Consider the following 23315-nt stretch of genomic DNA (forward strand, 5'->3'; position numbering starts at 1 on the left):
CTGGGAGTTGTTTATGCTATCTGTGATTATAAAGGTATGTTCACACGGCGGAAACCTTTTCCGCTGTGTAACTTTTCCACGTGACTAGCCACAGTGCATCAGCATCCCGTCACGGCATCCTGCTCCTGATTAGGCTCGAATGAATGGGTCTAAGTAGGAGTGAATGTTGAGTCGCGGACATCGTGGCTGACTCAGCCTCGGAATCTGCTAGAAGATAGGTCATGTTGCTCCTTTTTCCCGCTAGCTGAAAAAAATTGCTGGTGGGGAAAAAAAAGTGAGGGACTCCCATTAAAATGAATGGGAGACATTTTTTCAGGCAGATTTTGAGGCGGATTCTGTGTCAAAATCCGCCTACAAAAAACTATGTGCGAACATACCCTAAGTAAACCCAGTGGTTGTGATGTGTCATTGCAGCCTAAGGGTCTATTCACACGGAGGAATTTGGCACTGAATTTGGCATGGTATTTTCCGACACTTTAAAAAACTGCCATTTTTTGGCGCGGACCGTTTTTTGGCACATCGTGGTTTTTCCGCCTCCCATTGACTGCATTGGTTTTTACAGGCGGAATCCGCCTGAAGGAAGCTTTTTTTTTTCCGCTAGAGGAAAAATTCCACGAGTGGATAAACAGCTAGCAGAACCCATTGAAGTCAATGAGAGTCTTTTTTTTAAACGCTGATACTGACGTGGATTCTGCACCAAATTCAGCACCAAATTCCTCCATGTGAATGGACTCTTACAAGGGTTTTTCTAGCAAGTCAAAATGATGTATTGAATTTGTATTGCCTGACATTGTAGACTATAACAAAGTTCATCTCGAGCACTACAGAGCACTATCCACTTTCAGGACATACCAGGAGTTATAGTGACTACATCTAAGGGTAAGTCCACATGGGGGTTTTTGGTCAGGATTTTGAGGCCGTCAGTTCTTTTTTTTGTTGTTGTTTGTTCCGGCTCCCGGAAAAAATAAGAGACATGTTCATTCTTTCAGGCGGAGTTGCCTCGCGACATTTGGGCCTCACACCCATTCATTTGGGCTTAATGCGGAGCGGAATGCAGTGCACCGGCATCCAGTCGCAGTTACCCGTATTTTGGACCGGAACTTGAGGCAGCCTCCGCCTGAGGTTCCAAAACAAAAAACCCCGTGTGAACTTACCCTAGAGGTCCAGATCACAGCTTTAGTTGGCCAGGTAATTTGGTATTACTTATGCATTTAGTTCCATCCCCTATTTTATTTTATTTTAATTTAATTAATAAAACAATCTCGCTGGCTGGCAGAAAACCTCCGGAGAAAGCAAAAATATGTCAGGCAGGATATTATTACATAAAGCTCTTGATGTGTGAGGAGCAGGTGCCAACTCTTGGAAATATGTCCAGAACACATTCTTTCCAGTCCACTACTGTCTACAAATTTAATTGTGAGTGTTTATGAAATTGTTCCTTTCCTTAGGGAAATTAAAGTGAATAATGCTGTGGCCTGCCCCAAAATGGTTTGTATAAATAAGGTTGCCCCTATATTACCAGTGTCGCCCTCTAGGCAAATACTTTGAGAACAGCTTTAAAACGTGTCTATGGGGAATTACAACATTAGCACATAGTTCTAAGTTCATTGATAAACTGAACTTCCAACTCAATGGAATCTATTGTATGTATTACACCATGTTCCAAATTATTATGCAATGATTTAATTTTTTTTTTTTTTTTTTTTTTTTATTAATTAAAGCCATGGATAGTATAGTGGCTCAAGGCTCCTTGGATCAATGAAATCAATCACACACAACTGTGATATTTATTTTTCTAGGTGAGTCCAATTAAAGGAAACCTACTTAAGGGTCCATTCACGCGGAGGAATTTGGTGCTGATTCTGGCGCAGAATCCTTGTCAGAATCAGTGCTGAAAAAAAAAAAAGACTCCCATTGATTTCAATGGGTTCCGCGCGAAAAACGGAACCCATTAAAGTCAATGGGAATCTTTTCTTCAGCGCTGATTCTGACGCGGATTCCGCACCAGAATCAGTGCCAAATTCCTCTGTGTGAATGGATCCTAAGGCTAAGGCCCCACATTGCGGAAACGCAGCTTTTTTTGCTGCAGATGTTTTTGGTTTTTTTTGAGTCAAAGCCGAGAATGGCTACAAAAGTAATGGGAAATATATAGAAAGTTCTTATACGTCTACCTTCTGCTCAATCCACTCAAAAAAAAAATGCGTTTTTTCAACGTGGGGCCTTAGCCTAAGACGGACGTTCCACATTATTAATCTGGCCACAGGTTTCAAGCAATATGGGGAAGAAAAAGGATCTCTCTATGGCAGCGGTGAACCTATCCTCTACTGCCTGAGGCGGACTATAGAAAGAACCCCCGCTCCACCAAAAGTTACTAGCTTCACACGCTGCTATTGTCGCAAAATAAACATAAGCAATACACAAACTTATAAAAGAGCTTCTAAGAATTCTTCTTGTTGTATTAATTCAGTATTAGATCACTAACACAACATTAACAATGAAATAACTTCACGCATCTTCTTCTTGGTGGACAGATGAGCCCACATGGCCCCCGTTCTCTATACTAGGAGCGCTGCATATAGCTGAGTACTGGACTGCCTCCATTTTTTGCAACATGCCTATATTCAGGCTGGTTGTGGTCCGACTGAATTCCCAGAGGGGAGAAAAAAAACTATTTTCAGGCCCAGTGGGCATCTCAGCAGACAAACCCCCATCAATCAGGTATTTATCCTTTGTCATTTAGGTAAATACAGAACACTAACAATTTGTGACTTACAGGTGATGTCTCTGACTAATCCTTCACATTTCTTTTCCCTTTGAACCACCATGACCACTTCTTCCAGCTGTGATTTGTCTTTGTAAAGTTTGCAGCACAGACATCTTTGGCTCCTCACTTTTCTAGGCACCCAACCCACATTGTCCTTACCTACACAAAGCCCCCATCATGCTGTTACCCCAATTATAAAATATATAATATGACCTCCATAATGAATACTACCAAGGGCATATTTATACCCTGGTGTTTCCTAATTAAATTTTTTTTTCAGGTTATCAGTAAAATAATCAGTGGGTCTCAAAAACCCTGGACCCCCATTGATGAGTTGTTTGAATGAACCGTAGTACCCGTGTAAGCACTGTGATCGCTTCTCTGTTTACATAGTGTCATTCATCTCATAGCGGCCATGTAATGTAACTACAGCCTCGTCTTCTACACATCTGTGTGACAAGACTGTAAATACATAACGCGGTCACTATAAACAGACAGCATGTGATATACACAGGCACCATGGCCCCTTCATACATTTAGTCAGGGGGGTCCTCTAATCTCTTATTGATAATCTGTCCTAAGTATAAATCATTAATAAAAATAAGTTAGAAAACCACTTTAAAAAAGCCCAATTGTCCAGGATAACCACAAGTTGCTCCGGTGTCTCCTAGTGCGTTCCAATCCTGCAGCTCTGGTGTTTTCTTCCAGTGGAAGTTCCCACAACTTTGTGACGTCCTGCGTCAGCAATCTCATGTGCGGTTGGGACTTCTGAAAGAAGAAAACATTGAAGCAGCAGAACCAGACCATGGGGGAGACGTTGGCATACAAGGGGCAGGGGAGTAGATACTTTACTTTTTCTTTCACCTTTCCCAGTCTCATATTTAAAAAACTGATTATCCTGGACAAGCCGCTTAATTATTTGCCCCCTTATATTATGCCCCTGATTCCTCCTGTCATAAATACTTCTACCCTACTGACCATTTATATATATTAAAGATGCTCCTCCTAATTATAATGTCTCCTAATGAACCCTTATATAAATAACCCCTCTTGTATTTATAATGCCCCTAATGGCTCTTATATAAATAACACCTCTTTATATAAAGTGCTCCTTCATAACGAACCCTTAAAATACCCACAACTCTGCTAAAAAAATTAAAATAAATGAGTTATACTTACCTACCAGTGATCCATTGATGTAGCAGCCATCTCCTCTTCTTCATCCAGGATAACAGCGCACAGGATTCTGAGTCTCAGTTGCGATGACATCATAGCATCGCGCCTCCTATGTCGAGAAGCAGATGTCTTGTGTCTGTCTTCTCGGTGTCTTGTAAACCACAGTGAAGTGGCTTGAAGTGGCTTTCGGTTTACAAGACAGAATCACAGATTTAGTTTTAACTAGATCGGTGTCTTGCAGACACTGATTTAGTTACCAGTGAAGCATTTATTAGTGGCCTGGGGTAGCCTAGGAGTAGAAGACAAATTTTTGCCAGTTAAATTCATTGGACTAAAAGAGTAGCTGCTAAAATATGATTACAAAACAGAAAACTGGTATTTGAAGCTGCTAGTGTATGTGGAGCCCCTCAAACCCAGGGTTGGTTTTAGACAAACGAAGTACATGAAGATTAATTTTGTAACAGTCATGTTTACTGATGGATGTCATACATTCCTGGATGGTCCAGATGGATGGTGTAGTGGATGGCTGGTCAGCAAGGAGTTGGCGGAGCCATGTTTTGGACTGGAATCATGGAGAAAAAAGCTGGTAGGCCCCTTTAGGATCCCTTAAAGTGTGAAAATGACCTCTTCAAAGTATATAGAGTTTCTGACTGACCACTTTCTTCCATGGTGAAAAAAGAAAAAACATTCACATAAAAACAGCAGCTATGAGAGGATATTCTGACACCCTGCAAAGAAACTCAAGCAGAAACTATCCAAAAACTCACAAGTTCAATGGATGCAAGAATTGTGAAGGTGATATCAAAGAAGGAGTCCTACGATAACATGTAACTTGGGTAAGATGTTTTTATTGAAATAGCTTTTGATTTCAGTAAATGTGACCTTTTAATGCTGCAAATTGACAAATGACAATTTTCAGTTCTTTACAACCTATAAAATGTCTAGAAACTGTGTTGTGCATAATAATTTGGAATGGTATTTGTTCATTTTTATTTATTTATTATGCTTACTCATATATCACCATCATATTCCGCAGAGCTTCACAGACATTGTCAGTCATTGTCCCATATAAGGCTCACAATCTACATTCCCTATAAGTATGTCTTTGGAGTACATGAGGAAACCGGAGTACCCAGTGGAAACCCTTACAAACACGGGGAGAACAGTGGATTTTAATTTTTCAAAATGGCATTTTGTGACTTTTTACAACAGGTAAGGGTCTTAAAATAAGTAATACATATACCCCATATATACACAGGCAGGCATTTGTTGTATGTCAAGGCTTATTTTTAGATCTATTGGTTAATGCTCATTGCAGTAGCTTGGGGATACACAGCATTTGGGAAAAGCAATAATAGCAGTGAGTCACATAGTGTGCATGACAAAGACTCATTTATTGCCTGCCATAAAGATTATGTCTAGCCACATAACTGTGGGTCACAAATACACAATGTTCTAGAATGATATCGATCACTAAGTGAACTAAAACATTCCAATTCTTGTAGATCCAAAAGTATTACACACATGCAAACAATCTGCATGCCCTTAATTTGTATAATAGATGTTTGTTATAACATGTATACAGCCAAGGTAGTAGACTACTACTCAATGTCTGGTTCTCCTTCACGCTCAGTCTTCTACATCTTTGTTTTGGAATACCTCCTGAATTTAATATATTAAGTCCACATATATACAGATATTATAATTATTTCTGATAACAGTCTAATCAGATTATTGGACTGCTAAAATTTTAGGATTTCAATTAATGGGATTACCTTACCAATTTACTAATTTTTGTTAGGGCATAGGGACATCATAGACAGTGGCGTAACTAGGAATGGCGGGGCCCCAAGGCCAACATTTGACATGGGCCCCCTCCCCCCCCCCCCTTTCCTGGTATTTTCAGTCCCCAGAGTACAATAATTGGAGAACCAGGGGAGGATTCAAACATAAGAAACACTGTTACTTACCTCTCCTGAGCTCCGGCGCACTCTCTGCTGATGTCAGCCATCTTCAATGAAGGATCTTGAGCTGGCCCTGCGTTGTGACGCATAAGGACACAAGTCTGGTCCCATGTGATGTCACTTGAGCTGGCTCTGCGTCACGATGCATAAGGACACAAGCCTAGCCCCATGTGACGTCTGAGACGTCACCAAGTAGGTCCGAAGCCATCTGTAGTCAAAGAGAGGTAATTCACTGTGTTTTTTATGTTTCCTCACCTCTCCTAGACCTCCGATCATTATACTTGGGGGGTCTGAAAAGACTTACTGATCCTGGGTCTTGTTCATAGCCACCTACGCAGAAGGGGAAGTGCTGCCGGCCGTGAGCACGAGCCGAGCTCATTAAGTAAATAGGGCCTGTTACCTGCTGGAGTTACTCCAGACAGTATTGGTCTATTAAAAAAAAAAAAAAATCTGCAGCAGTAGCAGCTGCTACTGGGCCCCCTAATGTCCCGGGCCCTGTGGCAGCTGCTACCACAGTAGTTACGCCCCTGATCATAGATGTGGGTGAACATGTTATGTGAACATTAAATATCTGAATTCTGAACTGCCTTACTCCTATATTTAAACAAATGTGAGGTTTTTAACCCACTACTTGATCAAATTGTTAGAGCCTGTCCATCGATGACCAGGCAACCTCATTCAGAAAGAAAAAGAAACTGTTTAAAGACATTTTCTGAGCGAAAATTGAGTTTTCATACTGATGAACTATCAGCTATCCTAGCATTTGGGTGATGGAAGCTGTTAGTGGATGGGTGGCACGTGCAGCACCGCTCCTACACAAGTAATCGGAGCAGCCCTTTTCCTGCATAGCAGTGGTTCTGGTAACCTGCAGTGTGAATACATCGCCTGTCCACTAGGCGCTTCCGACTCCCGGAGGCTGCTAGAACAGGTCATATGTCCGGGGTCTGGGTGTGTGACCCACATAGATCACATACTAATGACCTAGCCTGTAGGGTATGAAAATTCGATTTGGGGTTGGACAGAACTGGAAGATGATGGAACAGAAGTAGAATTTTGAGGTTAACTGGAGCTAAACTGAAAGTATTGAAGTAATGCTATTTCATGGTACAGGTAATTAAAAGTATATCAGTCGAATTCTTGCTCAGAGAACATTCTTGCTACATTCTGGTATAGGGATCACGTATCTCAGTGCTTCTGAAAAATGTCAAACATGAGTAGATTATAATACGTGCATCACAGTCATATGGAAAATTCACTAAAAAGATTACATCAGATTTTCCCATTTAAGCAGACATATTTGTGTTGCTCACTAGGAGCAGCTTGAACTTCGCCGAGTGTTTTTCTGTTATTTAAAATATGTTCAAAAGTTTCAGATCATAAACTTGACAGCTGAATGGAATGGAGCCAGACAGCAATGGCCTGAGCTTCCAGGGAACCGAATGTTTAAAGACAAGTCCTTATGATATAAACGGCTTGTTGTAACATTTGCTTATATTGGAAACACTTATGTAATAACAACTTTAAGGATTTCTCCTGTATCTGTAAATTAGGCTAACCCTGACCCGAGATCACAGATGTGTGCACATAGTTGTATTACTTTACGTACTGCAACCGAATACCCAAAAGGATAGGTGCTCACAGTATGTTTGCCAAAAAGGTATAGTAGTATTCTTTGGGAATTATTTGAAAGTCATTTGAAGACAATATACTGTAGTATCTAAAATCTGTGCGGTGATAGTATATTGGCGATAGTTTTTAGGTACATTATATGGTTTACCGTTCACTTTATTCATAGAGGTATGGTGTTTTTATTTGGACATTGTATTGTACTATGGTTTGACATTATGTCACAATTCAGTTTGGGTATTCTGTAGTAGAATTAAGTAGTCTTAAGTAGTCACTATGCCCAGGGATAGTCACTTTGTAGCCACATAGCCATACATATTGTTATTGTTACAAGAACTTAAGAGTTTCAAGTAGTCACTGTGCCCACGGGGTGGAGTAGTATTACGGGTATAATGGATCCTCCCCCTTCCCTGTTCATGCCAAAGATGACAGTACTAAACATACCCACAGGGACCACAGCATTATCCATACTCATTACATCCAGTGATATTTCCTTGGATTGTACACATCCTCTTTCCTTATCTTATTAAATTAGTGCAAACTGCCATAGCGTTGTTACCAGATACAAGTTGTAGAGTTTGCCATACAAGCGTTTTAGGTTCTTTATATTTCCATCATCCCCTGCATATTGCTGCTAACCCTAATACAAGGACTGTGGAGTCAGTGAAGGAAACATTATCAACTCCGACTCCGGCTTAAAAAAAACATGAATTATTTCTAATTATATTATAGAATTTTTGGTATTATGAATTACATGCATAGTTTATTGCATATTTATTCTTATAGGAATTCAATCACTATTTTTTTTGTTATTGAAGTAGAGGTGTTTTGCAGTTTCTGTAATCACTGTCAGTCATTTATGCCCGATTTGCAGATGGGCTGTTAGGAGTTGCGGTCATTTCTTTGGCCTACCGACTCCACAGCACTTCGTAGTACATTGCTTCATATATTGTAGGCTACATGCACATGAATGTGTGCATCTGTAGGGTCCATGGGACAACAACATGGACAGTAACGGATAATATCCGTGTGCCAACTGTGCCACCACAGAACTACTGATTTCTTGCAGTGAGCCTGGGACTCAAAACGGACAGGAATAGAACCTGTCCTAAGTTTTACCCCAGGGCTCATGGCCCTATACATGGACCTGTGATAATATGGTGTTTATGTGGCCATTAGAATATAATGGGTCAGTGTACTACTAATAAAAGAATTTCTGGCAGAATAGAAGCTTCCAATGTGTGAGATTTATTACATCCAATATATACAAATGTTTTGGTCATGTATAGCCCTTCCTCAGTGTATCGGTGTAAGAGGAGAAACAGGTGAAAAGGAAGCCAAAGGGTCAAGTTGATGGTGTCCAGGTACATAGCATGCATACTACTATGTCCAGCCATGTGCGCTTCCTTTTGGTATCACCTGCACGTTATCCTATAGATCTGACAAAGGGGTGCTCTCTCTGTCGCGCGAAACCCCGAAACACGTTATCTCATTGAATAAAGCTTCTTCCTGTTCCACGTCCAAGTTTGTTTCTTGATGTGTGCGCCACCAGGCTTTTTGCCCACTGTCATCAGTGTATACATACCAATATACATATATATATGTATATACTGTATAGACACATATCATAAACACAATATTTATAGTGATTGCTGAATGGCCTAAATAAAAATGACACAATACTTTTCTTTATTTAACCAGTAGCAGCCTGGATTCTGATATTCTAATATGGGGTCTAAATATATTTCGCTGTGTCTTTAGTGAATTAAACTCTGAAGGCCTCTCCCAGTGTCCGCCAGTTATCGTCTGTATCAGCAGATGCCAATGCAGGTTATTATGTGGTCAGATTATAATGGGGGAAATTACTCTTTGCTGTTGGGCCCCCTGGCAGCCTTGGGTCCTGGGCTATAGACCAAACTGCCCATGTCATAATACACCATAGAATGTACCCATGCCTTGGGGGCACACGGTGGCTCAGTGGTTAGCACTGCAGCCTTGCAGCACTGGGCTCTGGTGTTCAAATCCCACCAAGGGCAAAAAAACATCTGCAAGGAGTTTGTATGTTCTCCCCGTGTTTGCATGGATTTCCATCCCATATTCCAAAAAGACATACTGATAGGGAAAAAAAATGTACATTGTGAGCTCTATGTGGGGCTCACAATCTACATAAAAAAAAAAAAAAAAAAAAAGAATGTACCCGTGCCTTTTCAGCAGACTGGAGACTGGCCTTTGATTTTCCCAGTTTCAGAAAATACAAAGAGACACTTTCAGTGGTAATCGATACATACAGTATGAAGACATACAGTATATAATTTATTGTATTTGTATCAAAATGCACATCTGAATTGATAAGGTTGTCATACACAAGCAACATACAGTCTGCAGATGTGTTTGTATCACAGAAAATCACATTTTTATTTTAGTCCTGCAAGTTATATTCAGAAATTCGTGAGAGTATAAGGTCTATTTTCTTACACAAGTTATACTACTGTGCACCTCTGGGTAATGTGGACAAATGGACCACCACTGTTATATGGAGTAAAGGCCCCAAATATATTGGGAGAGATCTGATGTAAATGTCACATTGTCACTAGATGGCACTGTTGCATTGCATATCTGTGATTCACATTGTAGCTTTCTGTATAGCAGGCCAGCCACGACTAGGACGGTGATCACTAGCACTATGCTGCTAGGGCTCTGAATGCAGTCATTTTCAGCAGTGTTTTCTTTCCTCTTTGTAAAGAAAAATGAAATATTCATGCAGAAATAATGTCACCATATTAAAATTAAAATCAGTATTACATAACACTTTAAACAGAAGATACAAAAAGAAAAAACAAATCTGTTTCTGCAGACGTCTCAAAGACAGATCAGTGATATATCTCCGTATAGGCAGATTTCCAGATCAGCAGTCTAGAAAAGCTGGAAGACAGTTCCTGTAGGTTTTGTAAAGGTGTGTTCACACAAAGTAGATTTTTTGCAAAAATTTGGGCCTCTGAAAATCTTTTCTCTATCTCTGCAATTAATTTCTGTCACAGTTTGTCCTCGCATTGATTTTTGGGTGCGGCCTACTACGTGGCTCCATAGCCTAAGCCTGAGGCACCACGTTGTGGAAATGCAGTCTTTTTGTTTCAGATTTCGCTGCGTGTTTTTCAGCCAAACCCAGTAGTGGTTACAAAAGGAATAGCAAATATATAGGAAGGACTTATAGGCCTACTTTCTGCTTAATCCACTCTTGGCTTTGGATCAAAAGCCACAAAAACCACTACATTTTTCTTCCCCTATTAAATATACAAAGAAAATGATGCTCACAATTCTTCAGCTAAAACTAATATGTTACGTTTTTCAAAAACAGATTTTAGAGAATGTAGTTTTCTGCAACTGTATGGATGGGATTTACCAAAATTTCAGTCACTTTGCTGGTACTTTCCTACACAACGTCACCGCGTTTCTCAAGCAGCCAAAAACACTGCGCTTCCCGAATGGGGGGGTCTAAGGGACTTTCATGGGAGGCTACACACATTCCGTTTCTAGATAGCTGTAACTCATCTCATTACACTTTATTCTTCAAGATTTACTGCCACTTTCTAGTGAGTCGCACAAATTGCTGAAGGTAACACAACTCACTGTGTCTTCTTTCCACCATCTGTGACTTATTTAGCTGAAAAGACAAAGTAGTCTGGGGTGAGAAAGCAGCAAGAAACTGATGTCATTACCTGTCTGTAGTCTGCTATCATATTTCCCCACAAACTAATGCAACATGTCATCTCATTTCATTAACTCCTTAAGTCTTTTTTAATAGGTGTGAAGTAAGGAATTGCAGATTGTTCTCCGGCATCTTCTACTACAAACGTTGTAACAAAGAAGGTTAATTGTGGCGTATTGCTTACCAATGGAGCTTTGAGGAGTGGTGCTTTGTGTGCCTGTCCTATATACTGACATTTACAGTGTATTACTGAAGCTAAAGTACTAGTTGTGACTGGTAAACCAAGAGATATGTCCTAGAGGCAGAGCTTTTGAGCACTGGATGAAGCCACATCACCTCCTGTGTGCCATTTATATTAGTCTTCATATGAGTACAAGGGTCCAGACATGGCTTCTACTTCTGCAGATCCTTATAGCTATGCCTAGAGGCGTAACTTGAGGTTCTTGGACCCCAATGCAGAATCTGTTATAGGGCCTATATCTACCTTGTGCCATTTAGAATAGTGGTATATTTTGTATAGCAAAGGATCCTTTAGAGCCACACTTATTTCAGGCTTTGATGCATTAAATGGGGCAAGTTTAAGGTAAAATATAAGCAAAACTCTCAAGAATTCTGTCAAAAACTATAAAAGGAGCTTGGACTGTAAGGAACATTTACTAAGGATGTGTGTTGGTTCTTCATTGTGAAGCTTAGCTTGCATAGGAAGTCTTACAAGAGTAAGTATGCAGAGTAGCTTTCCTCTAAGGCCAGCTTTACATGGTTCACAGCTTCAGTTCATGCAATATGGATCGTACATTGGCTGTATTTCCTGGAACAAACACTGAGCAGGGGCTTGGACGCCAAACATCTTAATGTCCTGTACTGAAAACATGTGGGACCGTTGACCTGTAGGGAGGCAGGGATTCCTAGCTTCACAGCATCATCATACCTTACAGATATCTGGGTCATAATATTGGTATTAATGTATGACCGCTGTGAGATGCCAATGGGGCAGAGTAGAGTCTAAATGCTTAGATACTTACCATGTCGTGTATCCGATTTCAGTACATTTCAAACAATTTTTTGCTGGTTTTGTTAGTTTCAAAATGCACTCACTCCACAATATTACTAATAAATCTCCCCCTGACAAACAAGCAACAAGCTTTCTCCCTAAATCTAATGCAATATCTGACATGCATCATATAATAGAAATATCGAAATTGTATTTAATTTGGTATGAATGATATTCAGGATGAATCTAATGGCAAACATGTATTAACATTAATCCCATACACAAATAAAGATGCTATTCAGCAGTAAGATAGGCAGTTCACGTGTAACATACTGGCATATGACCCGCAGGCACTCTACATAGGAGGTATAGAAGATGTGGCATTTCCTTTAATAATTTGGATGTACTATGTGTCATTATGTGGATGTACAGTCTTTAACCTCTCACCCCCAGCTGTTCTTCTATTGCCCGTGCAAGGTCTCACATTAACACATGGCTGACAAGCTGAAACTAATGGTTTGATTTATGTTAAACCTACCAATCATTCAGGTTGTATATACTAAACTATGTCTAACGTCAATTACAAATATTTAGCAGTAAACGTGTCGGTGACTTTAAGTGTTTAATCCATCATATTTGCCCATTTGTTGTACACTGCCGCCTGAATCACTTTGCCTTATTTAGGATATGCCTTTAGGTTAGACGTATGAAAGTGAGTTGTGTCTGCACCCAGAGGGTGTGATTTATTTACATGCAGAGACAACACACGAGCCTGAGGGTGTCTGCTAACATGTGTTCTTTTCTGGTTGTCACCTGTATTTGGCCGTGTGCTTATATTATACATTGGGTGTGTGTGTCCTCCAGACATGGGCTTGTCTGCATTTCATGATTGATGAATACATTGGATTATAAAATAATGACAAAAAAAAATTACAAAAAAAGTTGATATGGCAACAGCATGTAGAAGGGATTCTTTATCAGTCCCCCAGCATACAGATGCTACATTTTGACACTTGAATTCTTTCTCTTTTTCTAAGATGTATGGCATTGTGTATATGGGGCCATTTGAGTTAATGTTGTGCTGTCTTCTTTTGTTTCTGAACTACAAAACAATACTTCACTGATATATCGTCAAATCTGATCGTATACTTAACGTCAGATTATCTGTTACAAGCAGCAAGTTTTACCTTCTGATTTCAGAGATTTTTCATCACATGGTTTTCCAGGTTTTTACATAATTCCAATCTCAGAAGACATTTTTTCGCCTTTTGTTATAACTAGACACCAGAGATCATTTGGGTGACCAATAGACAGACAACAAGGACTGTCTGGAGCAACAAAATATTAAGAATGACTTTGATGAGCCACCAAACCAATGGACGCTGCATACTATATGTGTGAAGTAAGCTAGTAAGCAGCTGGAGAGCTCAATCACTAGACACAAGGTGGACACCACAAAACATATTTGGATGGTGGAAATACTAAATTGTTAGATACAACGGACGTGACATTTAAGTTGATTGCACATGACCATGTGCTAATCGGTGGATGTGAATGAATGGCACTGGAAGCACGCCTACGACACACGGATGTCATCCATGTGCCACCCTTGCACTGGCCATCCTTCAGCGGCCACCTTGCAATTAAATGAATAGGAGCCGCAGAAGCAGGGCCGTATAATTGGACAGGAATAGGACCTGTTCCATATTTTGTGGCACGGACTGTTGACCCACACACAGTATTGTGTAATTCACAGTCATGTGTGCAGGCTTATAGAAACGAACGGGTCAGTGTGCTATCTGGGTTTTTCCAAGAGCATTCATACAGTCATCAGCAAGGGCACTTAGGCAAATCCAGCAAATCCCATCCACACCTTGCGAAAAAATATTTCTAAAACTGTTGTGGTTTTGGACATCGCAGCCTGTTAGTTATACTTATGGAAACACCAGCGGTTTCCCTATAGTATAATTAAAGTAGAAAGTCCACAGAGGTTTCCTTTCTATGAAAAGCACTGCAGGAGATGACTCAATGCATTACCACCGCAGTCTTTTCTGCAGCGCTTTTTTGCTGTGATCTGCTACATTGGACCTTAGCCTACAACAACTTAAATTTTGTAACTGGGGTATAAAATACTGAACATTAGGGTGTATCTAGAGGTGTAAGACCTTATTCACTTTTAAAACAATGAATGTGTCTATTCATTTGTTGGCTTTTTTGATAGGCCGTTTGTCATGGCCGCCAAAAAAACTAAAATGTTAAATGTTTGTTATGTGTCATGTGAATAAGCTCAGTCAATGAGCTTCAATGGTCATTTTTCACAGATGTGAAAAACGGCACTGTGGTATGCATAAGGCTTAAGGCTTTATTCATTCAGACATGAAACATGGCCGTACGGCGGCCTTTTATGGAAATACTAATCACATTAGTGTTTTTAGAACACATCAATTTCACTGTGTCTATTCACATGTCAATCTTTTGACTGTCCATTTTAACGGACTGTCATAAAATAGAACATGGCCTGTTTTTGTCAGTTTTCACACTTTCCTCAAAAGACTTAAGTCTATGAGGTACGTATGAAAACAGATGCCTGTCCCAGGGATCTCAAATAGTGTTTTTTTCCTTGGTCATGTGAATATAGCCTAAGCGACTGGAAAGTCGGAAGTTATTATTCTTACCACTGGTCATAGAATCCTGTTTGTATCATCATTGACAATAGGTAAAACCTCGTAATGAATCCTGGTAACAATACATACAGAAAGTTTAGTTCAAATCCATATTTTTCTGACTATTAGTATTAAAGCCAATCCTAGAATGAACATGTGAGAAGTGATATGACCTTTCTTTATTATACTTAGATAACTACATCCCATTACATATACTGTTTTGGGTGGAGGCAACCTTCATGTCTGAGGCAAAGGTAAAGTAAGGATAAGTGTATGAGCAGACTAATGTATTGTCAGGGAGTGGCATTCATGATGGTCTGTAGAGAAAACTCTGCTCACTGTCACTTCAGAGCTGAAATAAAACTACTAGGTGTGAAGACAATACGAGTGCTGGAGTCGCAGGTTTCAGCTGGAGATACTTCTTAAGCGCCTTAATAAATCATAAGTGAGCAAAGTAAAATATCATTTATCTTTTAGGCTATTTTGCTGGATGTGTTATACTAAAAGGTCTACCTTATTTTTGTAAATGCTCTTCAGGAAAAGTTTAAGATTTGCATTCCATGACTACCAAGTAGCATGACGTACAAGAATGCTGCTCTAGGAGAGTCCCTAAGGGTTTGTGACCATGATGTTAAAGGGGATGACCTTTAGCACTTGAAAGGATATCTGTCATCAGGTGCCTAACTTTTATTTTCTGTGCCATAAAGTGTAGAGGATCCCCTGGAACTATTGCTTTATCTATGGTCTAACATGCTCTGTATATAAAGGCAAATATAGGGGATAGTGTAACATAGTGACTATGATGAACATGGCAGTCACGGAGAAGACATCTTTAGAAGAAAGGGTTAAAGATTGGGAAGACTCACATATGGTCGGACATCACCTAATCATACAGGCATTTACAATGTCTTAGTATAGACAAGCTTTATGGAGAAAGCTATTTGTGGCTTTGTGTAGGTATTTCCTCAGATATTATGGGAAAGCCATTTCCCATAACTCCTATGACTTGACAACACATATGACTACTGCTGCTTCTCCACTTAATATATATAATATTTAACCATTGACTGATGCATAAGATTTACTGTAGAACCTCAGGTAAGCCCTGATGCATATGAAAGTTTGGTCTTTGAAAAACGGATGTGTTGGTCCATTTATGGTTTTATTAACATGATAGCGAAAACAGTTTTTTTAATGGTAATTGTAAAACCTTTGAAAGTCCCTGTGTGTATTCACATGTCTATTTTTGTATCTGTCAAAACAATAAACATGTGAATGCACCAATTCACTCTCGTTCAGTCGTGTCCTTATTTACACTGTCATGTGAATAAGCCATAAGGGGACCAGCTCTGTCGTCAAGTTCTGCAACCCCTTAGTGATACCATGATGGTGATCTGAGAGCACTTACACAGGATTATAAAGAATTAGAAAAGCTTGGCTCCTTTCTTTCAGAAACAACCTCATAACTGATTATGGGATATATCTGATATTTCATCTTAGCTAAATAGGGATGAACTGCAATACCACAAACAACCTGTGGAGAAGGTGTGGTGCTGTTTTTGGAGATAAGCATCCATGTTTTTCTAATACTGAACAGCCCCTTCTAATAGCTCCGCAGTGTTTATCAGTGTGCATCTCTGTTCCTTATTCTAAGAAATCATTTTATTCTGATCCATACTGATATCAGTCAGCAGCCTGGCATTAAAGCAGTTAAAATTGACCTCCTTAATAGTTATCCAAACACCATACGCAAGAAAAACGTTTTGTGTGGTCAGTCCTTGACTAGAGATGCACATTCCTGTGGGGTATACGTTATCATGGTTTTATCAACAGGCGGTGAAGTCATTTCCTTCTTAACAGTGTCCACCAAAACCAAACTTTTGTGGTCACAGATTTCCCTCCCTTTGTAATCATCATGAAGGACGGGGATATAATGTACCCTGTATAAATGATAAATGTACAGCACAGTGCCTGTCATTTTCAAGTATTTGGCCTATAAGCTGAGCTCACACTTTTCCTTTGTGCTAACATTAAACTACATGTGTAAACTTCTATCAGTTTCAGTAATATTCTCCTTGATTTAACCCATTATGCGTTTCTCATAGAACTACAAGACCAAGCATGAAAAATGCATTTAATAGCTATTAAATATCTGTGTCCAATGTATCTATCAGTTTGCCTGCCTGTGTCTGTCTGTCCTATCTATCTATCTATCTATCTATCTATCTATCTATCTATCTATCTATCTATCTATCTATCTATCACTATCTATCTATCTTTTGCTCTATATAATCCTTCTATATAAATTTGTCAGGCAGCATCTGCCTTTGGAAGAGCCTGCAGATTTCACTACATGGCAATGGACACCTCTTGCACCCATTCCAATAGGAGACCTAACCACATACTAGGGGACTTCTCAAGGTAATATATATATATATATATATATATATATATATATATATATATATATATGGATAATCTAACAGTGTAAGTAAAGTTTTATGGTTATGATCAGAACTGGATTATAGTAGTGATGTCCAAGTACCAGTAACCATGGGAGTCGTTTCCAGTACGTCCTGACTATTAACCCTATGTAATGGCTGATCACAGAGAACATTACATTTCCTTCATGCACACATTTAAGAAGACTTTAGGATTAGTGCCCCTGTGTATTACATGCAGTGACATGAATGCACAGATGAAGTAATGCAGTTGGGATGAAATTCCTGGAAGCATGCTGGGAGTTGTAGTTCCTGTGACCAGGATGGTGTTGCACCAGGGCACTAATCTGGACTGGCTTCTTACTTTACAGCAGAGCTTCCCAATTCCCCGACTTGCCAGAAAACTAGGGGAAGTGAATGTTAGGTTTCTGGGTCGGTGAAAACTCATTGAGAGAACTAGGCTGCGAAAATCATTGCATCTCCAAACAATTTAGGTTTTATTGGTTCTACAAATGTTTTCAGTTCCTGCCAAAGAAACCTACAAGGCACAGAAAATACGCAGAATAGACAGACAGTTACTTCATGGAAACCTGCTGGATGTCTCCAGAGCACCCAGTACTACTGCTCTGCAAACCTCAGAGCTCTCTATTCTCTGCCTGAAACAAACAGCATTTGGAGATTAAAGCTGCTCATTTTCTTCCCTCATTGTTCTTCCAGTTTGAGAAATCCCTTTGTAAATTTGCCAGGGAAACCTAAGAGAGCTTCCAGCTTCCTTCCAAGAGTGGCTGCTCATTTTGGCTCTGAGAAGACACAGAGGACCCCCTGGCACTAGCTCCTGAACAGTAATCATGGAGAAAGAATTCGGAAAAGTATGTGGAACTTTCCAAAAAAGTTAGTCTCCCCCTTTTTTTCCAGCCCTCCCTGCCTCCCTCCTTCCACCTACCTTCCCCCATACAGAAGCATTGCATCTATCACCCGGTGGCAGTGGTCCACCTTCTCCCTGCTGTTTCGTAAGAGCTTTAGAGGAGTTTTGGGAACAGCCCTCTCATAAGGAGCAGATTGGGGAGAGGCGCTTCCCATTTGGAGGAAGACAGTCCTTAAGGAAGGAGCATCTTTGTCAGCCACCAGGAGGAGATCCTGTGCATCACATCCACTGCTGGACCAAGAGAGCAGGAGAGCTGAGTCCTCAGAGCCTCACATAGAGCAGGTTGGACACTGGACAGCTGTATGCTACTGTCTATAACGCTGTGTGTAGACTGTGCTTAGCAATCCTTCTGTCCTCACATAGAGCAGGATGAACACTGGATAGCTGTATGCTACTGTCTATGATACTGTGTGTAAACTTTGCTTAGCAATCCTTCTGCAGCTAGCAGTTCCTTAGTCTTTGTTTAATGCCTGTCTAGCTGCTAGCTGTAATACATCAGGCTGCTAGCTCCCGACCACTCCAGGTTTCTTACTGTAATACATCAGTAGTTTCATAGAAAAGCTGCCATCTCCTTTTTATCTTGCCTTTCTGCCCTATAACATATATTTAACACTTTCACTGCTAGAGGGCTGATTCGTTTGCTAGATAAAGAGTTAAATCTTTTGGGTTAATTTCTAGTATATAATAATGTTTCCTAATAAAGTAACTATATACAGTGAGTAGTTACAATGTATCACAATGAAGAGCAATGATCTCTTATGACAATGGATTGTAGGATGCTGAGATGTGAGTTGCCTCCAGGCACCCATGGCAACAGAGGTGTTAAAGTGCAGGGACATATGTTAGAAGGAAGAAGTTGCCTTGATTTATTGCAGGATCAGCAGTAGTCAGTAGTCTGGAATTCCTGCTGCATAGACTCATAGACATCACTCTGCAGCCAGGGTGCAGCACCTGATTGGATATTAATGTGAATAGCTGCCATGTGTTTTATCTCTCCTCTCGGTTTATAGCAGCTCTTTTATGCTCACTTTTGTTGCTTTTTCTATTGCCACTCCAGGTTTGCAATGTTATGTATGAGTGTATGCTGAGACCTGTAGTGCTGCTGCCTTAGAGGAAGAATAGATTGTGTGTCTAAGGTACCAGGGGTGTAATATGCATTTAGCTTTAGTGAAACAAATGTACTCCATATCAAGAATGTCTGTTCACTGTTACTTTCTATATGCACTTTGTATATTGGTTAAAGGGGATTTGTAGCCAGTGAGAAGCAGATTGTGAATGACTACGTCTCAGAATAGACTTCCTTCTATAAAAAGTGTTAAAACAGGTATAAACCTAAAGGAAAGTGTTAGGCAGAAGGCAAACTCATCATGAGTGAGTTTTTATTTGCTGTAATATTTTTTCCAACCACTAGGTGATGCAGTGGGTAGCAATGTCCTGTGATATCTGATACCTGTTCCAGTTCACGTCCAGACTTTAGAAAGGAACATTAAGCAGTTGAACGTGAAGTAGAGAATGTGGATGTGTCATTGATGCCAAATCTAAGGAAATACTAATTGCTAAGTCTTTGCTGGAAATGCAGACTTTTGTGAGTCAGTTCCTTAAGGGATTCTTCTAGCTATGGGGCTTCTGGTGACTGTTTCCTTGGTGCTCTTGTTTTGACTGTGTTTGACTTCTGCTATTCCAATTACTGTATTAGCTGATATATATGGTTCTGTTTTATTAGGTCAGCTCCTTTCATTCCCTGTTATTTTTGAATGTGTTTCTTATTTTCCTAGATTTAGAGTAAATGGGGATTTCTATTAAGAGACTAGAAGGTGTACTTTACTTTAATTCCTGGAAACACTGGCAGAATTTAGTGAATGGTCAGCAGAAGAGAATTTAACCACAGCTCCCTTCTATCATGTGCCAAGCGGTATAAATGTAGTGTAAAGGAACCTCTGGGACACATGTCTATACTACCCTGTTAATGGGTTTTACACTCACCGCCTTATTGTGTCTGCCTGAATGATTAGAAAAGGAAACCTAAACTGTGACCCTTAATCCCGCTAGCTCTGCTTTTGTGCTGCTTCTAAGGCTACATCTGTCTCAGCAATCATGGTGTTTTACAATCCTTGGATGACTCTCTTGTGGGCATTACATCATGGTTGCACTTTTCTTAGGGTCCAAAGGGTCCTTAACCACATTGCTGGTAGTGGGCTCATATTTCTAAGCCATGCTTAGCTAGTTAGTAGTAGAATGGAATTCATCATAACCACTGGCATACTTTCCATTGTCTCAGAGTCTTTCTTGAGTCTACTTAGTGCTTTGTAACTGTTTCACAAATGTTATTCTGAAATGTTGCTATCTGCATTTCTTGTTTTAAACTGTTGAGTTCATTGCTTGAGCACATCTATCATCTCAAGTATAATTCAGATCTGTCCAAGGATTGTCTGGTTTTGTATTATAAACATATCATAGATTGTGAGATTCCATACATAATGGAATAAAATAAATACATATTCTTCCAGGTCCAACTGGATTGGCTTCTAAACTCATTATTTACAAATGTTATGTTAGTCACTCATAAAGTGGTAACAGATTCCTACTTTGCTATATATACACAGTCTGTCTCTATCCTAAGGGACAACATAGAGGTGAAGGGTCCCATCGAAAACATTCCAATAAGGGCCCCTTCTGATGCTGGTTAACCTTATAACCCCAAGCCAACCACTTGGACGTTATAGGAGGATGTTGTCCTTGTTTGCTACCATATCCTTTCACCAATTCAGATACAGTATCTGTTGGCTGACAACTATCCCACCCAACTTGGCCATATTTATGCAGGTTCCTGCAGAACAAAAGGATCAGACATGTTAAAATTCTACAGTCTTATTTTTATCAGTCGTCTGTAGAGTTGGTAGAGCGCCATAAACATGAGATGGAAGACTAGTCCTGTAGAAATCAGCAGCTTGTGTCAATTTTAGTCTAATGTGTATGACCAGCTTGAGGGATATTGCAAACCTGACCTGTTTCTCCTTTTTCCAATGGCCAATATAAAAACCGCATTTGGCTCTACCATATGTTTAGCACTTCCAGTTCCCAGTGGGGGACGTTATGGCATTTTTGTATTTGAGATGTACACCATCTAGTCTAGAGATAAAGTTATACTAAATGTATTAATCTAATCCTGATGATAAATTGAACTGGTTACTATTATAAAACAATGTAGATAAGACAAGGCATTCAGACAAAGGAGACCCTTGGAGCCTTCTTGAAGAACATTTGAGGTAATGTCTTCCTGCAGTGATAAGTGGTCTATGTGAAGGCTGTAAGGCATAGAGATGGGATGTGCTTAGTCACCACAACTAAAGCGGTTAGCAGTTCTGTACAACTGTATAAGGGCACTGGGTCTCCCTCCTGCAGCCCATCACCTGTATATCATTACTTAGACAGCACACTCAGGAGCTGTAAAATACAAGCTGCCACAGGTCTGCTCCTCCGGAGGGTTGTGCTAGTCTGCTCTTGGCTTCAGCTTAAGCATGTTTTACATTAGCGTTAACACAGTGGGGTTCATGTATCATTCAGTGCAGACAAAGGAATGTAACTCTGAAAATATGGATGCATCATATTTAGTAATTTATTGAAACATTTTTACCAAACGCAGACATCTCTAACATTTTTTCATTTCTATTAAAGAAATTGATCAGGCTACCCTGTCACACTGGGTAACATATATATTATTGAAATGTACATTTGTTTAAAAAAAAATACAGATCTAAAATAGTCTTAAGTGCCAATAGGCTTTCAAATAAAATCGCTGGTAGAAGGCTTCTTATTCCTCCTCATCCTCCAATGCTTTCTGTTACCAGACAACTCTGGTGGTGGCTTTTCCCCCTGAAAACAACTACTTGATCCATCTTTATCCTAAAATGTGCTGTCAGGGAAATGTCCAAACACCCACCATACCCTTAAATGGAATTTAACAGGTTTATCTGACATTCATCTTATGTGTGTAGCCATCAGAAGGCATCATGCACATGCCACCATATGATGGCTTCATACTGGCACCATATTATGGAGTTACTACTATTCTACTGTGAAGCCTGCCATAAGCTTCTTTAAAAAAAAAATCTAAGCACACAGAGGTACATTAGAGCTTTATATACTTGTGCCATATTCCATTTTCATATAAAGCTCATACAAATCTGAATTTGAGCCAAAAATATGGTCACATGCATGAGTCTCATGGATTGATATAGACTTGTCTAGGCAGTTTAAGCAGGATTCCCCCCTTTATCTACACTTATTCCTATCCATTACAGGATCAGAAAAATGGAAAATATGGCACACTGAAATTAATACAAGATGGAAACAAGATATTTGGTTACTATCTGTCTTGTCTTAACTTAAGTGTAAAAAATTGAAAACGCCATTCTTTAAGCAGGCTGTTTTTTGGCTTGTGCTATTTTTCTCACGGATATCTGAAGAGATGAAAACAAGAGGCGATCTAATGGCTAAAAAAGATCCATTAATCAACAGGCTTTGTAATAGACCCTTTCTTTCATTTTAATGGACTCTTCATCACACTAGGTAGCTCCTTAATTATAAAAGCGGTTCCAAGATCGCTAGAGACCCCAAATGAGATCTCATGATTAGTGACCATCTACTTCACAAGTGTTAGATGGGAGAGATAGAAGGACAAAATTTGCATTACGTGCATTGTGGCATATCTACATGTATTACGCCACGCATCTAATCCCACCTATGACTCTTTTGATTAGTACAGTCCCATAGATTTCCTGCAAGTCCTCATACAGTATACTGCTCCTTTGGTGCCCCTAACACACTATATTTTGTCCTCTCACACAGTATGATGGCCAAATAATTTCTTTACACAATATAAAATCCACTTGGTTCCCCCATACAGAGTAATGCCCCCTTAGAGTCCCCACACAGTATAATGCCCTTTAGTGCTCCTATGCATGAAGTACATATGTCGCCTGGGATATGTGGCTTCTGTGTAGAGGATCTTACGTTTTGTGAAAATAAAAAAATAGATATCTATTTTTGGGTGCAGCAA

The 23315-nt window shown here is 39.8% G+C and overlaps 1 protein-coding gene across 1 annotated transcript in view; it reads left to right on the forward strand.

The window, feature by feature from the left end:
• The first annotated feature begins 18354 nt into the window (after nucleotides 1-18354).
• Nucleotides 18355-23315, forward strand: part of COL12A1 (collagen type XII alpha 1 chain) — a 124026-nt gene continuing 119065 nt past the window's right edge. The window contains exon 1 of the mRNA XM_075268312.1: nucleotides 18355-18538. The gene's annotated coding sequence lies outside the window, so the exon portion shown is untranslated. The remainder of the gene's footprint in view (nucleotides 18539-23315) is intronic.

The sequence above is a fragment of the Leptodactylus fuscus genome, chromosome 3 (assembly GCF_031893055.1).
Source record: "Leptodactylus fuscus isolate aLepFus1 chromosome 3, aLepFus1.hap2, whole genome shotgun sequence".
NCBI classification, from domain to species: domain Eukaryota; kingdom Metazoa; phylum Chordata; class Amphibia; order Anura; family Leptodactylidae; genus Leptodactylus; species Leptodactylus fuscus.